Source organism: Python bivittatus, unplaced genomic scaffold, assembly GCF_059951505.1.
Source record: "Python bivittatus isolate LINGU-HERP-01145 unplaced genomic scaffold, Pbiv_v1 ctg000220_np1212, whole genome shotgun sequence".
Classification (NCBI taxonomy): domain Eukaryota; kingdom Metazoa; phylum Chordata; class Lepidosauria; order Squamata; family Pythonidae; genus Python; species Python bivittatus.
The window spans coordinates 13177148-13194265 of NW_028277048.1; the positions used below are offsets into that span (position 1 = coordinate 13177148).

Below are 17118 nucleotides of genomic sequence, written 5' to 3' on the forward strand. Positions count from 1 at the left end.
CTTAGGACCCCATTACACACTGATTGGCTTCATGCCTCATTTTAAGGTGTGTTTACTTTAACCATGGGTTGTCAATTAAGTCCCAATATGTGCATTGGCGCAGTGTAAACCTATAAATCTAGGATTACAAATCACAATGACTGCATTTACACAATCACAGTTAGCTAGGCAGATTTTGGCTGCAGAAAGCTGGCTGACCAGGAAAGTTTTTTGTACCTCAGGTGCCACTGTTTTCTGGATGTGTTTAGCCCTGATCTGATAGCTTTTTTGCTGCTAAGATAAAATCCATTATACCAGCAGCAAAGTCAACCAACTTATCTTGGAGGAGTTAGCAAGGGCCTGCAAAAACAATTCAGTAATAGGTATTGTTTTGTTTTTTAAGTATTAGTTTTGGTCCCTATTGTCTACTGTGAATGAGTCAGCCTTCAGGGCCAAGCAAGTACTGTAGGCAACACTTTTTCTGCAAATTGCCTATATTGGTGACACTCTGTAATTGGAGACTCTGAAAAAAATTGTAGGAGGGGGAGCTTTAGATAGGCCTGTATATTATAATAGCTTTTACAGCCTGTCCGATGTAAGGGCATGGCTGGATTGTAGAATAAGGTGGTAACCACATTGGTAATGTTGCAGTTCAGGAGCTGGACTAAACTGCTCTTTTCCCCAAAGGCCTAAGCCCTCAGGTTCTCTCCAACAAATCAGTTTCTTCCTGGGCCATGGCAATATATAAAAAACTGAAACTTTGGGGCTTTTCTTTAACCTAAGTTCACATGCTGGAGCAAGAACATACAGTAGAGGCAATCAAACAGTGTCTCAAGGGCACCAACTTTCAAACAGACTTGAAGTCCCTCCCCAAAGACATATTTTTAAGTAGTCCTTACACCCTGTACTGACCCACTAGATACTTAAATCACTGTTTCTAAACTAAGGAGGGCCCTAACCTTAGCATGGTTCAGCGCATTCCCATCAGAGGTTCTAGAGGGGAGATACAAAGGGATCCCATTTGAATCCAGACTCTGCCCATGTGTTGAAGGAGCCATAGAAACCCACCAAACCTGCCTTACTGTACTGTCCATGTTATGCCGACATTCGCCAAGAGCTGCTAATTCCACACCTAACAAAATAGCCTAGTCACTCTGATGAGTTCTATTGAAACCTCTTATTATCAGTTTCAAATTATTCTACCTCTTTAAGTGTGACCAAATTCTGCCACATGACATGTAAGATGCACAACAGCCTGACTGACAAATCTGTTCGCCTAACTAACTGATCAATACTAATTTTATAAATCTGAGTGTTTGATGGACTGGTCATTGACCACAATAAAGATTCTGTTCTATTCTGCAGTCCAGAGGCTGTTTTTGCCAGATGTGCTAAAGCTAAAAGAATGGTTAATATGTGGGGGTTGCTACTATCTTATCTCCTCTCCCCAGTTGACATGAGATTCAGGACTTACCATGTTCTCCATTCACAAGTGGCCAAAGATGAGGTATCAAAGCCTGAGTCCACAGTCACAGCCAGGATATCATCAAGGGTAACCAGAACCACTGACTTCCCCAGGAGGAATCCTCAAAACTCTAAGGACACCCATTCTTTAGAAGTGCACTGGTTACTTGCATCTGAACCTACCCAAACCAACATTTTGTATGACTTGGGATGGTCTGTCTCATCCCTTGTATGAGGGATGGTCTGTCTCATAGGTCTAAGCATGGGTTTGTCTTCCCAAAACGCTTGGCTGTGTTTCAAGATGAGGGAGACCTGCAAAACATTCCATGTCTTATCCTCTGAAGAAGACTCCTCTCCTTTTAAAACTTTTCTTGCTTTACAATTATTTAATAGTGGTATAAGAAAGGCTCCCTCTACACAAGCCAAACCAACAGTATGTTACCTTGATTGGATAGAAATCCAGAACAAATAGTTGAAGAACATCTAGTTTCCCTTTTTAACCTGACCTGAATCACAGCAGCATTAGGACTACAGGAGGAACATGGATTTTGCCTAATGCTACGAATGAACCTGGAAATCATTTGGGGCAAGTGGGCCTATTTGAAATTTGGACCTCATGTCATGAGCACTTCTGCAAAATGGCTGCCAGAGTGAGCGTGGCCATTTAGAAAATACCAGACATCATACACCTGGGCTGCAAAAAACTGGATGATCGCTAGATGGCAGGAAAAAGATCCAGAAAACAGATTTGATGCTGCTGTCTAGAAGTCAACCAGAATTTTACAGCCCAGATTTGGCCTACCCATTTCCCACAATGCCCTCCATCATCCCCTGCACCCCACCAGGGTATTCTCTTCTACCTCAGCTTCACCATGTCTTTCAACCAAGCAAACAGGCACATCTCAAGACCAGGCATTTATACCTGCATTTTAGTTTTAGACCATTTTAATTTACTAAGAATGCGTATGGAGTCTTTATTGGGTATTGTGGGAACACAAAGTATCCTTGAGACTGGAGCTTTGGTTTGCAGCAAGCTAGTTCCTCGTCTTTTTTTAATTAAAAAAAAAGATTAGGTACAGCAGGCAGCCTGGCTGGTGCCTAGGATATGACATCAGGCAGCTTGGTGGCCCTAGAGGACTCAAGCCCAAGGACACATATTTGCCATCATGGTAGCCAGACCAAAATGGGGGTCGGGGTGGAAGGAGAGTGATGTGGTGAAGCAACAAGAGGAGCCTCCTTGATCGTTTCCTTCTGCTATCTTTCACATGGCCTGCCCTCCCCTGAGTCAGGCTGCTCCCCTCAGGGGAATGGCTAATGATTCAGCAGCAAGTTGAATCAGCTGTGCTGGCTGGCCCAAGACCCCCCAAATGTGGACATGGGACCTGCTTGCTCCTTCACTGGACATTGGACCTGCTTGCTCCATGATCATCTGCCAGTGTCTGTATGGCTAGTTAGGGGCTTCTGGACTGTAGGACCCTGGCCTTGAGCCACAAGTTCTTTGACCCTGGTTGTTGTGCCTTAGTGCAGCTCCTCTGGTCAGAATTTTCTCTGGCCCACTTCCCCACCCTCCCCATCCTTTTATTTCGCCTTTGTTCTGCTTTCCAACAGTTCAACAAGTGCCATCCCATCCTTTCCTGCTCCCATGCTTAAAGGACATTTATTTTAGCACTCTAGCTAGGGCTTCATAAGTTGCATTGCTGTCACGATCATCTACACAACTGGTCTTCATCTTTGTCTGTGAGGAGTAGAAATGTTGCAGAATATTAGCAGGAGTTCTTCCTAGAAGGGTAAGTTGTGAAAGCATGCTATGGGGGGAGCACAGGAAGCCAATGAACCTGCCCTCTCCCCTTTCACCTCCCATCAACGTATGTGTTGAGCTACTGTGGGTCACTAGCCACTGCCGGACTAGCAGTGGCCCATGGCAAAACCAACAGCCGTTCTGTTTGTGCAGCTGAATAAGAGACAGGGGGCTTGTTCAAAGCCAAGCCAAGCCAAGCCCTGTTGGGACACCCCTGGAGCGTGGGCTCACTTTAACTTTCTTTTCTGCTCTGGAGCTGATAAAGATGGCTGGATCTGGAATGGGGAAAGTAGAAATGCATGTGTGAGGATGCAGGGAGGTGGGAGGGAGACAAAGCGGATAGTTTGGGAGAAATTTTCTGAGTCTGAAAGTCACTCTAGGAGCTTCTGTTCAACAGCACCTAGGAAAGATTCTATAAGCTGGTCTATATATTCAGACAAAAAGACCCAATCCGTTCACTTCTGAGATTTGCGAAGTTCTTTTGTTTCTGGAAGCACAAAGGCTCATCTGTCACTTCTGAATTTGGGAGGGAGAGGGGGAGGGGGGAAGCAGCAGGAATACTATCTGCCCAATGAAGACTCATTTGGTAAAACTAAAATGTCTCAACCATGCCTCCTGTGTGGCACGTTAATTTCCCATGGGCAGGTTGTTTCAAAAACTGATCTAAGTGCCTCAAAAGTCCCAAGCTATCTAAGGGTTTGTTGAACTGGAAATGATAATCTAAAGGAAGCTGCCTTCTTCTACTGATCCAACTTATTTCAGCTTTGTCTATACCAGAGGTATGGAACCAGCAGCGTCACAGATGCAGGGGAGGGTTAAAAAAAAAAAAAATCAACCCCCCTGCACCAGTGGAGGCTCCTGCATGGCTAATCAAAGGATGAAGGCCAAAAGTTCAGTAGAAGCAGCGGTGATCAATTTATTTATCATGGGCCTATAACTAAGCACAGTACAGACACATAATTTTAATGGACTAGGAAGAGGAAATTCTGGAAGATATGATTGAAGAGTATCTATCTAAATCATCTTTAATTTTAATTAAATTTCAATGTAAAGGATTTTTTTTCCTGGCTCCATTCACTACTTTTGGGGAATGTAGCATCTGGAACACTGCTTAAAAGCCACATGTAGCCCTTGCCTAAGAAAAAGAGGCCACCCCGGTCTCCCCAACTTGCTCTCTCAGCTTGTCCCAACCACACTTGAAGACAGATGCGCTGGGTGAAGCCTATTATCTTCTGATGCAAAGCAATGACTCTAGCTATAGTCCTTCCCTCTTATTCCTCTATTACATTCCTCTTAGGAATTTCTACCAGCTTTGCACCTAGGTCCATACAGGGAGTAGTTCTGCAGCTCAGATGTGTGCACACTTGTATACAGAAAACAAACAGCAAACAAAAACAAACCCACTTTGAGCATCCCATCAAAACATCTTTAATGTGAGACGGTTCAAACCATGTACAAAGTCCCAGTAGTCCTGGGTCACAAATATTTTTTAAGGAAAAAGAGGCCAAAGGGAACAAGCACTGGACATTTTACTGACACTTTGTTTTACAGTTCAGGATAGTTTAATGCAGCTAGAAGCAGCCAACAACTAGGAAATATCTTCCCATTTTTCTCATTGCAAGGAATAATTGTTGTCAGATTCACAGGGTTCAAGGTTTGGGCTATAAAACCTGGCTTCTGTGCTAGATTCTATACTAACCCCATTACATTTGAAATTTACAAATGCCAAATGCCACTAGGAAGTTTTAATGAATCCGCAGTTTTCTAGAAACAAGATAATTTCACAAAGCTCAAAAGTGAACCGATCTTACTAGTACACGGTTTGTATAATAACAACTACTAATAGTACAATAATAGCCAAATAAAGATGACTACCATTTGCTTTGGTCTTCATTTGTAAGCAAAAAACTCGAATCCACAATATTTTTGGACTAATAATAAATTCAGAGCGCATCTTCAGATTGCATTCTTCTCTCAATATTAGTTCCAGCTCAAAAACTGTTCAAATGTGAATATTATCGAAAGCTGCACACCGAAATGTAGATGTAATGAAAAATGACATATGAAAATAAATGTGATTTTATTTGCATTATATTTTAATTGCAGACTGATGTGGGAATGAGTCAGGACATATTTTCTGACTGACTGAATGACTGGATGCAAGCAAAATGAAGATGGGTCAGAAATAGACTGATTTATCATACTGTATTTATAACCATTTTTTAAGACCAAACATCAAATGACAGCTTTCAGCATTTTACTTCATACCAATTTTCAGTGCAATGCAATTGGTATACTAGAACATGTTAAGGTTGCGTGAACTGGCAAAGTTAAGTATGCACTGAAGCTGGAATGCAGAATCTGAAAGCATAATTTGAATTGTTTTGCAAACTAGAGCTTTTTATTAATTGTGATTGAGAATGAACACACACACACACCACCCCAGGAAGTTAATGGTGGCAGGGTGATGTAGAACTATTTAAAGAAATATGATGGTTGAAATTATAGATCTCTCTCAGGAGGCAGAAGAGTAGGACTTTCTGCTGGACATAATACTAATAATTCTTTATTAAACCTGTATGCCGCCCAACTCTCGACAACTCTGGGCAGCTCACAACAACAAAGGAAATTACAATAAAATCAATAAAAGATAAAAGATGGCAAGCATGATGAAGCAGGGGGTCTCCCTTTCTGTCGCCAAAGGCCTGGGTGAAAAGCCAGCTCTTCGTGGCTCTTAGTCTCTAAAAAGCAACAGCAAGTAAGTCTCACTGAATCGTGATTTATCCACAAATCTGAAATGTCTAAATATGGTTTAGGTTTCAAACCACACTTGTTTGCTATGATGTACATACTGAGATAATGGAAGGGTTCATATAATATGCAACGCCATAAACCATAAACCAAGTTACTGTGGTATCTGAATAGTATTACAGTTTAACCCACTGCAGAAACCGAGCCTAAAATGAAGCTCTCCACCGGGGAATCACACATTGCGTTCAACCAAAATGCGGATTGTTTTTGTCTTAGCTTGATCATTGTGGTTTGTAAACCGTAATTCATGGCTTAGCATTATATGAGTCCCTGGCTGCTAAGGTGTTGTTTCACAAACCCAAGTTAAACAAACTGTAGCTTAGTGTGATGTCAGAATATACCCTGTGAAATAATGCTGGTTGCATGACAATTCCAATAAAGTCTCCTTCGAGTCAGCCTCAACTCTTGATGACTCATGGCCGCATTTATGTAGTTTTCTCGGTAATTGTAGAGAAATTGCATTGCTTTCTTCCCGGATTCTCTTTCAATGTCCCAAGCTAGGCTACAAGATATTTCTTGCTGTTCTCCTAAGGAAATACTAATCCGGTCTGCCCCCGCTTCCCTTTTTGCGATGATCAAAATCTGTTAGCTGCTGCCACTTAACCAGGCATATAGCAATTAATTAGCCTCCATTAAGCAGTGACAGCAATACGAAGCCTGGCCAGGCACCCTGGATCAAGATCTGTGTATACCGGCTTCATCCTGGAACCGCACAGACCTGCCTGTGCTGCTGCTGACTCCACAGCCGCATGAACAACGATGCGAGTAAGAAGCGGTCCTCTTTCCCAGGAGATGGCTGTCTTCAATGGATTTATTACCAGTGCCGATCTGGAGGGCAACTCACTTGGAACTGAGGAGGGCACCAGTTTTCTTGGCAGTGGCACCAGCTGTCTGCAATCCAGTGGGGAAGTTCAGATTGTCCCTCCTCCCTCCCTGTTTATTGTATTTTAAAAAGAGGATAGAAATTTATTTCTATGCTCAAGTATTCCTGTGTTGGGGGGTCACAGTTCTCAATTTCTTATTCTGCCTTGGAGTTCAGGACTGCAGGATTTTATCAATTATGTTTTGTTTTAGATTGTGAACCACTACAGGCTGGTGTGCTGGGAACCTGCAGGCTATGATAGACGTGTAAATAAATAGTGTCCCCTCTTTTTGCTTCTTCCACTGGTCTGGGCTGAAAACCAGGTTCAGGGGGAGACAGCAAGCTAGAGGAATGCAGCCAGGTTGCTTCAAGAGAGGTGGCCTACCCAGGAAGAGGATCATTGAAGGGAACAGGCAAACCAGCCCCGAGTAAAGCGAGGAACACACAAAGAGAAAGACCATCATCATTATCATATCATCATCATCATCATCATCATCATCATCATCCCAATAAAAAAGTCGATATTATCCTTAGCCCGGCTTTTATAAGGAGATTCCTTGTAGGGACGTGGCAGCGTTCCGTATTTCCTGCTCCGGGGAGCGGGAGAAATGCTCCGCCTGGTGGATCGTGTTCGTAGGCCAGCCGTGCCCGGCTTCTCCGGTCGGCCAACCGCGACAACCCTCGCAATCTGCTGCCCCGCGCAGCCTCGTTTCGGGCGCCGGGCAAGGCTGCTCCGGGACGCCCCAACTCTCCGGGTCGCTGGAAACGAAGTCGTTCGCGGAGCCGGCCGTCCCCCACTCCCCGAGCCGGGGAGCCGCTCCCGCTCCCTCCTCCCCCTCCGCCCGCTCGGCCCTGCTGCCATGTGGCGCGCTGCCCGCGGGGGGCGGGGAGCGCGCAGCAGCGGGAGCCTCGAGGCCGAGGCTGCAGGGGGGCGCCCGGAGAAAATGAGGTTCCATTTATTACGGGCGAGAGCGGGAGGAGGAGATCAAAGGGAGACATCAAAGGCAGCGTCTCCTTCGCTATTAACGTGTTCCACATTGCGCTGCCTGCTGTACTTCGTGCAGGCGAACCTCCCCGCCCCCGGCGCAATCTGCCGCAGGATCCCCATCGGGATCCCCAGGCCTGCGCGGGAGAGGGGGACAACGGCTCAGGATGCGACAGAAACGCCCCGGCGGGTTTGCAGCGGCGCGCACCAGCTCGGACGGCCGTCCTTGTAGTCTCTTGCTCCTCGTTCCGCAGCAAGGCCCTTAAGAGCCGGTTACGGTCCGGTGTCTTCCCAAATCATTCACCTTTAAAGCGGGAGGGCGCTTTCAGTTGGAGGATTGTCCAGTAAGGAGGTCGATGAGAGTCCTTGGCCTATTCTTGGCTCTTTGAGAGGGACTACCTTGAGTTCAAGGCCATGGTTCTTACAGGCAGTGTTACATTGAGCAGTTCTGAGATTTTAGTATGGTCCCCCCCCCCCCTCCGAGAACTGGACAAAAAGAAGAGGACTGCACGTTCATGCTCACGATCAGGAGCAATCAGGTACCTTGAAGAACCCAACCAAAAGGATTGTGGCTCCTTGAAGGGGTTTATTGTAGCCCAAGCTGGTGGCCTGTAGGCCAGGTCATCTGATGCAAGGATTATTATTGCATCTGCAACCCTCAGAATGCACTCTCCTTCAGATTCACAACTTCTGTACAAAAAGACTGGCCTGGTCTGGGTTTTCATCCAGATATGCCCCCACCTGGGCTGTCCTCCCTCCGATCCTCCTTGCTCACCCCCCATCCGAGAGTATTCCACGCTCCTCCAACTGTCTGTATTAGGTTTACTTGGGAAGGGGGGCTTCCATCTCTTTGCGAACCAATGGATAACAATTCACTAGAACTGTCTGTCCGAAACTGTGGGTCCTGAGTCCTTGTAAGCTAATTTCTAGCTGTTTTGTCTTTCTGCCAGACCCTTTTTCTATTGCCTTCAATTTTTCCAAGTATCAGGTTCTCCAGAGTCTTCTGTCCTCCCCCGCTTTTTTTTTTTCTTATATTTTTGAAAACCTGCTGGCATTGGTCCCTTCATGCATTTGCTTGGCTACATAAGAATAGGCACTTTTGGATGCTTGTATTGGATAAGATTAATGAAAGTACTCAATCTGCATTTGTCTGTAACAGTCTAGTTTACTCTGCTGGGAATTCTTGCTTATACAAAGAGCCCAGATCTTAAGACAGCAAAATCATAACATATTCATCATATTCATAATTAGAAAACAGATTTGGTCCACGCTATCATGTGTTCCTATAAATCCTACTCCCACTGAGACACATTCAGTCTCAATCATTCAGATGGGCAGAAAATTGTAGCCTTAAGCTTTTTTCTACCTTGTGACAGTCTTTTCTGCACAATTGGAGTGACTCCCCCCCCAAAAGCAATCAAAGTCACAGAGCCATCATCTCTGCATGTACTAAAGTGTGGTTTACTTTTACTTCTTTATACATTTACTCAGGAAGTAAACCAACCCACTTTGGTTTACAACTGATACATTTAGTGTCATGTAAAAAGGGTCATTTAGGATGTTTTCCCCATGATGTCTGTCATCATACCACACAATAAGGAAAGGCCATGATGCATAAAATAGGCTCCATTCTTAAGATGTACACCAGTCGCATGGATTCATTAGCCAAAGATTCTAATATTCCTGAAATCCATTAGAGATTGCTTCACTTTCATTCTCACTGACATCTCCATGGAATCGATCATCCCGTAATAAATAAAACTACTTTTCCTGAGCTACCAACTTGTTTATTAGAAAACACAGTAGATTGTAGTGGCTTGTATTTTAAATCGAATGTATGTGCATAAGCAAAGAATGCAGCTTGAAATCCACGCAGTCACTCATACCATACATTTTTCCCTTCCTCTTTGTAGCCATTGTGTAATCCTGAATCTACCCCGGAAAGTTCCGCTAACTCCCAGGCACCTCTCCTACTTTTGTTAGAGGAAAAAAAAATCTCCTTCCCAGATTTAGAGGAAGATTATGAAGGCCAGCATTTAAACAGAACGAACAGCGAGCTGAGTTGGGGGTGGGAGAAGGCTTTTGCTCCAGTTCTTTGATACTGATGCTATAGTTCTGGCACCCTCCTGGTCCAATGAAATCCATAGAATTTATTTCCAAGGCAGTTGCCTTTGGATTTACTTGTCACGTCCTGCTGTGTAGATATCTCTAGCAGCTTCTCCAGTTATGGTGGGACTAAAAACTCCTAGAATTCCTAGCACAGATAACATGACTTTATATATTTGAAGCCCTTTCCGTAGCAATGCGTGCAACAGTTTAAAAAAGAGAAAGACATCTCAGAAGGCAGTAGCAAATTACTTCTATACACATGCCAAGAAAAATGGGTGTGTCCTTGAAGTCACCAAGTCAACCATGACTTGCAGGACAGTTGATAACCTTTTTTAGGTCTAGTTTGTGCAATAAGATAAGGAATAACGGGGCTTGGTTGGTTTTGGCTTGGCATATTCTTAGCCACGATAGCTTATAAGCTTGGTGTGTTTTATGAATCTAGGCAATTATAGTTTAGCCAATAAAGTATAATAAATAATATAAAGTATAATAAATACAGGTGTGGCTTCGTGCAACCTGTAAACCCAGTCATAATAACTGGGGACTACAACAATACATGGATGCAGGTAGCAAAGCTAAGCTGTAAGATGATTTGTTCAGTTCAGGCTTATGGTGTGTGAATCCAGGCTGTGTGGTTTGTTTAACGTAGCTTATAATAGGAGCTGGTAATGTGAGGCCATGGGGCCACATAGGATCTCTAAACCCCTTGATCTTCCTCAGACTACCATTGCTTATAATCAGTGGCATGGATTCCACTGTTTTAAGGCAGGAAATCCATCCTGCAAAGTAGGCTTTAGAGTATTTAGAGCAGGGTTCCCCAAAGTGGTCAGTATCGGTTAAAGTAGTATTTATTAAATTATTTTCATATAACAAATTTCAGCCTGCCCCACTCGGTCCAGCAGAAGGGGCAGGTTGCAGACCCCACCGGTCAAGGAATTTCGATTGGTGGGGGCCTTTTCTGCTGTGATAGAGGTGGGGGCCTTTTCTGCTGTGGCTCCTGCCCTATGGAACACCTTGCCTCCCGAGGTCCGGTGTGCCCCCTCCCTCATGGCCTTCAGAAAAGGGGTTAAATCCTGGCTCTGCCAGAAGGCCTGGGGGCTGGAGGGGGGCTCGCATCTGTGGAGATGGCTGTTGGGGTGATGGGTTGCCCCCCCCCAACATCTTGAAGGTTTTAGGGCTAAAATTTATAGGGGGTTTTTAGGATATTTTTAATGCATGTTTCTATTTTTAATTATTTATGGATTTTAGCCATTGTTGGAGGGATTGGTGTTTTTTCCTTTTTTGTTATTGTGAGCTGCCCAGAGTCACCCGTTGGGGGAGATGGGCGGCATACAAGTTTAATAATAAATAAAATAAATAAATAAATAAATAAGTTTCAATGAGCAATTGGAAACTTCATAAAGGGGTCCATGAGTTGAAGAGTTTGGGGACCCCTGATTCAGATTAATAACCAGGAACCCTCTCTGCTAAAGTCCCTCCAAATTTCTAAGAAGAAACACTAAAAACCATAATCTTGCCTATGCAGATGACACAGTCTTGCCTGCTTTTTATAACTGCCCTCACAAAGTTCATGAGGTTCCCTAGTACCAAAAAGTTGCACTTGTCAAGGTTAAGTTTTAGCATGATGTGCAAAGCCAGAAATAAGCTTATTTTAAAAACCATCATTATACATGTGTTATAGTGGGGTAGGCAAATTTTTCTGAGTTAGGAATTGAAACTTAGCCTCCCAAACTGTTAGTGGGACCCAATTTTAGCTTGACTTGGATTTGAGGGCAGGAGGAGGTTAAAGGTGAGAAAAAGAGTATTGTATCTCATAGAGGAGGAGATGTACAGTACTTTATCTCACTCCAGATTCCCCAATCGAGCCTAAATTGCTCTGCAAGAAATTGACAGTTTTGTGATGAATTTCAGTACTGCAATTGTGGGGTGCTGCCTTAATGCAATTGTGAATTTGTTCTGTAGTAACTTTTTCCTAAAGCTCGCCTATAAGTTCATAGTTCTGTGGAGGTTTAAATTAATCCTGTGCTGAAATTTGTTTTCCACTTTCTCAAAAGGTTTTGCCACTGCAAAAGAGGCTTCTGTTGTTCACCTTTATTCTCAGGTTGTTTGACATACTGTTGAAAATAAATCCTCTCCAGACTGAATGAGAATTGATAGGGGGGGAAATGCAGAAAATGTTTTCTCTGTGGTGTAGATGATTCTAGTGCTCCCCAGTTGTAGTTCTAACACTACAGTGACTCCTCGTATTCATTCATAAAATAGGTGATAGGTCCAGACTTCACCTTAATCTCAGAGCAGACCATATTGAATGAATCCTACTGTAACCTTGTTTTCCTTTCATGTTGTGAATTAAAGACATTCTCAGTTTCCAGTTACCGTTTTTTTGTTTTGTCAAATGCTTAGTTGCACATGCTTCACTTTTGAAATATCACCATCAGAAAAATGAAACATTCTCCAGCAGGTTCCCCTTTTGTATGAAAGGTTTTGCAGTTTTCCTTCTGAACAGAATATTTTCCACCTTGTGCACACAAAATCCTCGGCAGGGCAGCATAAGTTGGAGCTGAGGCTGAGTGCCCTGCAGTCTAAGGGAAAGATGCCATCAGTTGACGGGCTGAGAACGGCTATAGGATTAACAGCAGAGCCCTTGTGTGGATTGCAAACACCAGCCAAATCTCTGTGGCTGAAAGTGACTAGACATACAAAATTGCTTCATCGGCAAGCCAAAACCCTTGGGAAGTATACTCTTCAAAACCCTACTGATCTCAGCGGGGGAGTGTTGGGTACTAGAGACATCCTCATGCTTACCTTTATTTTAGGCACTTAAAAACATTTGTGTAATCCCTTCTTATGCATGTGTTGAGAGCTGTGTGCCAGTCACACCATACAATAAATCATAGGGGAAGGCCTCTTCTCAGCATTTCTAGCATGAGGCAACCCAATGCATCGTTCCCCAAACCCAGTGGCTTTTACTTCGATCAAGAGGTAAGAGGGCAAAAGTAATGGACGCTTCTTCGGGGTTAAGCCCGTAAAGGGTTGTACTCTCAAGCAAGTATACATCGAATAACATCCTTACCTTGAGCATCTATGTAAAGGTGTCAGTTGCGAGGGACTCATCTGGGATTTATATCTGAAAATGGAATTTACTCTGAAGTGTATATGTACATCATTACTCCATTCGTGTTCAGTTGTATTGCATGAGATATGACAGTGAGGCAGATACTGTACTCTATGGCTGCAGAAATGGGAAGACTGACCTTAACGGGAGAAGTATAATCGGTGGTTTGACTCATGTGGTTTGGTGGATTACAAGATGGGCAGGACTGCTTTAAAATGGACAAATGCATGGCAGCCATTACCCTATGGTGGTAAGCGAGAGTGGTTTTTGATTTTCCTTTTTCCCCAAGTTATGAACTAGACGAAGAAGAAGTAGGTACATTTTCAGTTTGGTACAATTGACAAGAACATGAAGGAAGGCTTGGTCTACCTAAGCAGCAGTTAAATAGAGGATCTATTTGGCCAGCACTGTGCTCTGCCTTCTGTTGTTCCACTTGCTGACCCAGATGGGCCCTGCCAAATACCAGAATTTTGGCATTTTCCATGTTGAGACCAGCAGAGTTTGTAGGTCAATCACACAAGACTTTTCTGGCCGCCAGAAATGTTCCACTGAATTTAGCTCTATTTCTCTCTCTCTCTATTTCTCTCTCTCTCTCTCTCTCTCTCTCTCTCTCTCTCTCTCTCTATATATATATATATATATATATCGGTTGCTGGAAACCTAAGCTGAAGACCCATGATATTTCATTTTCATTTCCAAACACTGAATACAATGTGTGATAAAGGCATTCTTGCCTGCAATGTGTAATTCTTTCCATTGATTGTTCCTGGTCAGAAATTTTGCAGGTTTCTGCAGTGTTCTGAAAACTTACCAAACCTATGGACTGGTAAAAAGACCACCAAAGAAATGTGTCGCTAGCAAACTTTGATTCAATGTTATTTCTTTTCACCAGAAAGAGGTTTCTCAGAAAAGGAAATTGCAAGCCTAGCCAAGAGAGATTTAAAAAGAATAACTGCCTCTGTATTTTCCAAATTTACAGATTTTACAAAGAGAAAAAAAATAGATGCTCATACAATTCTAGCCCTAGATTTTAGGTACCTTGTAGAATTACTCTCTCTCAATCACTCTCACCCAAAGAGAATTTCCTTATCTTATGATGCTTATACTGTACATACAAACTCACACATACACACATACAATAAAAGAAGACAGTGATAAACACAGTTGTGTCCATGTGATCTCTGGGAATTGAAGTCAACTGGAAGAAAACTTTAGGTTGTTTTTTTTTAACAGTTTTAAGAGGGTAAGGCCAGGCGGGGGTCTGAAGGTGAGAAAAAGCTTGGGTGGGATCCAAAACAGACAGGCAGCTAGAAAGGGCATTTCAGGAGAGGAATCATGTGGTCAGAAGGACAAAAGCTGGATCATTCGGCAGCACATATTGGATGGAAGTGAGATGATAAAGGCGAAACACTGAAAAAGCAAATGCAAAAAAAAAATAAATTGGAACAGTTAAGGTGAGAGATGGTCAGGGCACAAAGGAGAATTTTTACTGAAAGGAAGGAAGAATGTTATATGTCTGTAATGCTATAAACCGAGTGTACAGCCTGGGCCCTCCATTTATATGAACCCCTAAAACCTTGGAGTTTAGCCCCAAGAGTTCCCTCCAACAGTTATTTTCAGATCGTAATTTTAAATGTGTCAGAAGGAGGAAATAATTAACTGCAGAAGAAGTGATCGTATTGAGTGTATTTGATCAATTTAATTTTAATCGTATTTAAACCGAATCAAGGGCAGTTTTTGAGCTTGGCTCCACCCACTTTGGGAATGCAGCCCCTGGCCTGATGCTCAAAGCCCAAATGTGCATCCCTGGTGAAATGGGAGAAGCATTAGGATTTGGTAATGAGCTTAACTGAAAGGCAGAGGAGAAAAAAGATAGGATAACTTCAACCTTGTGACTGATCAAAAAGGCAGAGAGTGACCTTGTGGATGATAAAGAAAAATCAATGTGGAGAGGGGAGTTTCATGAGGAATTTGACCTTGGAAATATGGGGTGTGAGATGATGGTGAAGCACTGAAGCAAAGCATATACTGTTTAATATTGGAGATATAAAATTGGGTGGAAGGTGAAACATCATCTTTGTCGTCACCGAAGACAAATTCCTTGTATATATTTTATACTTGGTCATTAAAGTAATTTTTTGTATTTGTATTTGTATAAACTAGAGTTGTATGCCTTCCAGTGATACTTGAAAGCTGTAGAAAGACTACTCCAGGGACAGTCTTTTAAGGAAAACAATAAAGGACTGTGAAGAACCCAAATACATTGAGATCAAGAAGTGTAAGAGTGTCGTTATATCAGGTGACTGAAAAAAAACAAGTACAGTAGACAGGTAGAAAGAGAAATAAGTGATAGGGCTAGGTTAGTATTAATCCTATGGTACTATGTAGGAGAAGGAGATGGTGGGATTGAAAGGCAGAATGTTATGCTTCTTTGTGTAACACTTTTGTCTTCTTCTCCACTCTTAACTACTGCCTGTCGTTGATTATCTGTTAGAATAAATATGTGCTGGCAGAAGTGAGTGGGTGTATTCCCTCACTGCTATATTTATATTTTTAATTGTGAAAACACATTAATAAGTTGTTCTCAAAGAAGAATGATGTTGCATAACCTTTAATTGTGTAAGAATCTTAACCCAACAGCTTTAATACTGTCTATTCTATTTTGCCACAGCTTGATTCCCTCAAGGGCCATCAAGTCTCATCGCTACCTAGAACATCCCTAAGAGTTGGCCATCCAGCCACTGATTAAAAGCCTCTAATGTAGGAGGATCCCTCACTTTAGAGATGGATGGACAGCTCAGGGATGGATGGACAGACAGAGATCCTTAAATTCCTTACAAAGCGGTTATTAGGTAAGCCTTGGTAAGAAGGATAAATAATACGTTTACCAAATAAGGTGGGTTTGCAGGAATATTTTGGAGGGCCCAGAAATCCTGTGTTTCTTTCCATACACATTGGCACACAAGAAATTGCATACTGTTGTAATGACTGACCTCTGCTGGGCAATGTATTCTCTTGCAAGTGTACAAAGAGTTACCTTACCATTTTTTGCAGTCAATACAACTGCTTCAGAATCACCACGGTGGGGAATTATATCATGACTTATGAGTGTTGCTAAAGCTGACTCAACCAAATCTCCATACAGTTTGTAGGTTCGCCTTGGAAGAGTCATTACCCCTGCGTTGAATAAACTGTTAACTAATTCTTTTTCTTTATAACTGAGAATGCATATAATTTAAAGCCATGTTTATATTATTGTTTCATTACGTTGGAAAGAAGCTTATATTGTGTGTGAGTTGAATCAGATTTCTGATGCGTAAAGTCACATTGACATTTCATTTCAAATGCTGCCACAAATGAGTCAGTGACTTATATGCAGCTAGTTTTCTTCTTGGTCACTGTGTTAGCTCAGAGTATGTGCAGAGTAGACTTTTTCCTTTTTCCTTTTTTTTTGGTCAGTTTTTGACTCCTGGGAACTGCCTGGACTAGTCCCTGCAGTTTTCTTGGCAAGATTTCAGAAGTGGTTTGCCCTTTCCTCCTTCCTAGGGCTGAGAGAGAAGGACTGGCTCAATCACCCAGCTGGCTTTGTGCCTAAGGTAGGACTAGAACTCACGGTCTCCCAGTTTCTAGCCTGATACCTTAATCTCTACACCAAACTGGCTCTCTCTTTTTTCCATAAAGACTGTGTAATAAACCTACAAGCTTCATAATGAATGTCAGCATTTGTCAGGGCTAACCAATTGCTTTTATAGATAATTCAGGCTGCAATCCTAACATATGGACCTGGGTGTAAGTCCTACAGAACTCATAATTTTTATTCAAAAATGTCTTGAATACTGCAGTATTGCAAACACAGCTTATGGCAGCATCAACCTTATCCAAATTTCTACTCAGAAATTTCTTCTGAGTAGGAATTTGAATAAAGCTGATGCTGCCATAACCCGTGTTTGCAGTATTATTTTCCAAACCAAGCATGTATGCAAAAATGCAGATAT

General features: G+C 42.7%; 1 long non-coding RNA gene across 2 annotated transcripts in view; it reads left to right on the top strand.

The window, feature by feature from the left end:
* Window positions 1–16704, top strand: part of LOC148216280 (uncharacterized) — a 55986-nt gene extending 39282 nt beyond the window's left edge. The window contains exons 1-3 of one of the 2 annotated variants that reach the window (XR_015795660.1): window positions 14490–14577; window positions 15795–15975; window positions 16583–16704. This is a non-coding gene — a long non-coding RNA (uncharacterized LOC148216280). Of the gene's footprint in view, window positions 1–14489; window positions 14578–15794; window positions 15976–16582 lie in introns of those variants that run through there. The other variant, XR_015795661.1, reaches the window with a different exon arrangement.
* The last annotated feature ends 414 nt before the right edge of the window (window positions 16705–17118 follow it).